Source organism: Hoplias malabaricus, unplaced genomic scaffold (genome assembly GCF_029633855.1).
Source record: "Hoplias malabaricus isolate fHopMal1 unplaced genomic scaffold, fHopMal1.hap1 scaffold_27, whole genome shotgun sequence".
Classification (NCBI taxonomy): domain Eukaryota; kingdom Metazoa; phylum Chordata; class Actinopteri; order Characiformes; family Erythrinidae; genus Hoplias; species Hoplias malabaricus.
In genome coordinates this window covers 30,391-35,000 of record NW_027101186.1, presented here as the reverse complement: position 1 = coordinate 35,000, position 4,610 = coordinate 30,391, and positions in this window count along the sequence as shown.

Genomic DNA, 4,610 nt, shown 5'->3' with positions numbered 1-4,610 from the left:
AGGTGGCACATGGAATGTCCCAACACATGTATATTATATTGGGTTTGGGATGGGGTATTTCCGGCCTCCGAATATATTGGAAGTGGGATGGTTGTCCAATTGCTGTCAAATATATTGGAAGTGGGATGGTTGTCCAATTGCAATATATTCTGATGGTGTCAAATATATTGGAAGTGGGATGGTTGTCCAATTGTAATATATTCTGATGGTGTCAAATACATTGGAAGAGGGATGGTTGTCCAATGGCAATATATTCTGATGGTGTCAAATATATTGGAAGTGGGATGGTTGTCCTGATGGTGTCTAATATATTGGAAGTGGGATGGTTGTCCAATTGCAATATATTCTGATGGTGTCAAATATATTGGAAGAGGGATGGTTGTCCAATTGCAATATATTCTGATGGTGTCAAATATATTGGAAGTGGGATGGTTGTCCTGATGGTGTCTAATATATTGGAAGTGGGATGGTTGTCCAATTGCAATATATTCTGATGGTGTCAAATATATTGGAAGTGGGATGGTTGTCCAATTCCCATACATCCTGATGGTGTCAAATATATTGGAAGAGGGATGGTTGTCCAATTGCAATATATTCTGATGGTGTCAAATATATTGGAAGTGGGATGGTTGTCCTGATGGTGTCTAATATATTGGAAGTGGGATGGTTGTCCAATTGCAATATATTCTGATGGTGTCAAATATATTGGAAGTGGGATGGTTATCCTGATGGTGTCTAATATATTGGAAGTGGGATGGTTGTCCAATTGCAATATATTCTGATGGTGTCAAATATATTGGAAGTGGGATGGTTGTCCAATTCCCATACATCCTGATGGTGTCAAATATATTGTAAGTGGGATAGTTGTCCAATTCCCCTATATCCTGATGGTGTCAAATATATTGGAAATGAGATGGTTGTCCAATTACCATACATCCTTATGGCTTCAAATATATTGTAAGTGGGATGCTTGTTCAATTACCATATATATTGTGTCAAATATGTTCAAAGTGGGATGGTGTCCCATCACTACATATTGTCATCAGAGCACGTTTTAGGAAAACATAATTGTAATGTCTAAAAATACATTTAGCCATATATCCCATGACTCCCTGATCTCATATCTGTCTTTGGAGTTGTAAAATTCTACTGTCCAAAATCCATATATTTTTTTTTGACTTGAATATATTGGAAGTAGGATTATCAGATCTCAGCTTCAGAACAACATAAGAGGTTTTTACAAACGGGTCTATCTTTGTCTGGGTCTATCTTACTCAGCGTGTGAGTTTGGAGAAGATTGGAGAGAATAAATATTTTCACTCAAAAAAACTAAAAGGGGTCCCCCTATGAGTTGTTTTTAAGTGAAAAAATTGATGTCCTCCAATCATCTCCAAACTCACACCCTGAGTTGATGACACTCAGACTTAGACGAAACTGGTCTTACTTTGAAGATATTTCACTCCTAAGCCAAGATCTGATAATCCAACTTCCAATATATTCCAGTCAAAAACATATATGGGTTTTTGACAGTAGAATTTTACACTTCTAATTACAGAAAAAGGATCAGAGGGACTTGGGCTGTATGGAAACATGTATTTTTTTTAACTATATAAAATGTTTTCCCAAAATGTATAAGTCTTTACTTTAACCATCCCAATTGCAATATATTTGACACAAGTGTTATATATTATATTTAAGCAGTACATTTCTTCGTAGATGTCTTTCAGTAACTGTAAAACATTTATTTTAATTATTTGTAATTTGCTAAGACACATGGAAGACCTTTACATCCCGAGGTAGTGATAGCTTACAACCTGGTCTCACACCTACTTGTGATATAGTCACATATATAGGAGACTGCAATTCATGCTGAAAATATGCGATATGTCACGAATTGCAGATTACTATATCACGAGTAGGTGTGAGACCGGGCTGTAGCTTAACATTACTGGCTGATGTAACTTTGCTAACTGACAAAGCGACACATTTATGTTATGATTAAAACCAATATTTAACAAAAAATATATTCATTAAACACATGAAAAGTGTTGTATTCTAATCAAATGATATTTAAACTCCCGCACGAGTTATGCACAGGGGCCGTGTCTTCATTAATTCAGACTTATTATCCTGGATTTAAGTCCTTTATAGAGTATTTAGTTATTTTTTATAACGTCTCTTCCTTACACATGTAAACAATCGTACACACACAAAAATGCGTGTATTTGTATAACTAAAAATGTGAGTCTGTAAACAAGTTTTAGTCCCCACACCGAGATTATATCCATCTACACACAGACAAAGAGAGAGTCCACCAGTTTCGCTACACTACACTTTGTTTGGGTTTTTATGTACTGTTTCTAATTCTATATTTTTGTTGTGATATCAGTTATAATTGAATATGTATTTTGTCTCGTTCACCAGTGATATTTTTCAGTTACTGTAGTTAAAACAGCATTTAACTAATCCATACGGGCCTACTTACATATTCATGATTGGATTTACATCACACACTGTAGCTGACACGAAACATAAATCCTTTGTGAACGTAGTCCCTACGTTTCATCTGAATTATTCATAACATAGTGAGCGAAGCACTGACCTATGGCTACGTTGAGCCCTACGTGAGCAGTGTGAAGACAGCAATATTAGTAAGCTGATCCCCATAGCAACTGGAAGTTAATTTTTCACAATAAAAAACCTCTGGTGTTTAGTACCTTAAAATTTGTAAACATGCATATTATTATATAACTTCATTCATAACATGCTCTAAAGCTTTTCATAATTGTATATCAAACAAACATCACTATTCTCTCACACTATGTGTGTGACACATACTGAGATTTGACATTGATAAATTATGTGCATTCTTTTAATAGCATACTGCTAAACAATACAGTGTCAATACAAACCCATGGTGAAATTAACTTTCCAGATCCTCCTCTTTCTGTAAACGTATTGTATGTTTAACGATACATTAAGTTACTCATGTTTTATTTAATTATGTGTATCTACTTCTATATATAAATTAAGAGAGGATAAATCTCCTTCAAAATGAAATTGAACAAAAAATTCTGAATTAAAAAAGGGCTTTTTCAGCAGTTCAGTGGTGGTTGAAGTGAGGGGTTTATATATATATATATATATATATATATATATATATATATATATATATATATATATATATATGTGTGTGTGTGTGTGTGTGTGTGCTTTTAAACGTATTTATATATGTATAATGTTAATACAAAATCTCATAAAAAACATGGTCAAATCCAATACGCTTAGAGACCAACGACATTCCTTACACCTGGACCCCCATGACTACTGACGAAGAACACTCAGAAAAGTGACACTGAGCCTGCTGTGGGCCAACGCTGTTTTCTGACTGTGACTCTGAGCCGAGTGTAGTCAATTCACAAAAAACATTATAAGAACGCAGTACCAAAGCATGGCTCAATTTTGCATGTAGGTATTTGAGTATACACTAAGTAGGCTACAAGCTTATTGTTTTCAGTCCAATACACTTTATAAACTTGAATTCCTCTGTTTTTTTTTCATTTGTTTTAAATTATGCTCTAAACGTGTTGGATTCTCCGTGTTGACACGTAGCGTATAATTTCGTGTTAACACGTTAAGGTATTGACGCGTTATGAACGTGTTAACACGTTAAGTTTGTGTATTTCGTGAATCATGATGCTTTACTGCCACCAACTGGTGTATGGCGTTATTGCTGAAACAACATAAAGCCTTAACTTACCAAATAACGGAAACAATTCCAGTGTTTAATGTTCTGAACAATGTTTATGAGATTTTGTATAAACATTATACAAACATAATATTTATATAAACATAAATACGTTTAAAAGCGCACACAAACATAGATATATATACCCCTCACTTCAACCACCACTGAATTTACTGCTGAAAAAAGCCCTTTTTTAATTCAGATTTTTTTGTTCAATATAATTTTGAAGGAGATTTATCCTATCTTAACATATATAAGTATGTGGCCACAAATGGGTCCACAATTCCATTTAGACCTAACAGGTGGTGGTGGGGTCTTAGTTCCGAAAAGCCATTTAGTGGACAAAATAGCAGTTGCTTACCTCTTCGTAGTACCACACCATCCCAATCCACATATATGATACGCCGCTTGGTGGACCTTATCGGCCTAGCGCGCGGCGCCCCCTAGACGATTTACTTTGCAGAGCCCGGGGTCGGGTCCTGGGCACACGTGGTGAGAGCTAAAAATCCTCAAAGTTTGGGCCTTTTACCCGCACTTTTGCATCAATCCACCAGGTGGCTCCCGGAACGTCCCGATTCCAATATATTCCATTACAGGCAAATATATTGGGATTGGGATGGCGTATATATTTATCATTCGTTGAAGTGTTTTGTAATGTTTTTAATACTTTTAACATGCCCAACATCCATAGACATTAACATTTTTAAAGTGTTGGCTACTTTGATAAGGCAACACAAACGTCCTTTCACAAAGTTTCCAACTATCTTTGATATATGTATAATGCCAGTAAACCGACAAACACGTAACCACAGTGAGCCAGCCTGCCCTTCTGAAACTCTTGTCCGAACGCCTTACTTTCAAA